The sequence below is a fragment of the Osmerus eperlanus genome, chromosome 23, assembly GCF_963692335.1.
Source record: "Osmerus eperlanus chromosome 23, fOsmEpe2.1, whole genome shotgun sequence".
Taxonomy (NCBI): Eukaryota; Metazoa; Chordata; class Actinopteri; order Osmeriformes; family Osmeridae; genus Osmerus; species Osmerus eperlanus.
In genome coordinates this window covers 2246801-2247114 of record NC_085040.1, presented here as the reverse complement: position 1 = coordinate 2247114, position 314 = coordinate 2246801, and positions in this window count along the sequence as shown.

Below are 314 nucleotides of genomic sequence, written 5' to 3'. Positions count from 1 at the left end.
GACAGTGTTTCCCTCCTGATCGAGGGTGTGGAATTAGCTCCTTGTCCGCCTTCTGTCTCCTGTCCCCTCTCTATCTCTCTCTCTCTCTGGTGACACGGTTGATTAATGGTGTTATGACAGGTTCTATCAGAGCTTACATGAACAGCCCTTCTATCCTGCGTGTTTGTAACTGCTATCGCTCTCGCTTTCTTGTTCTCAAACTCTCTCCCTCTCTCGCTCCCTTTTTCTCTGGCTTCGTCCCTTCCTGTCTCTCTTTCCCCCCCCCCCCCCCCCCCCCTCTCTCTCTCTCTCTCTCTCTCTCTCTCTCTCTCTCT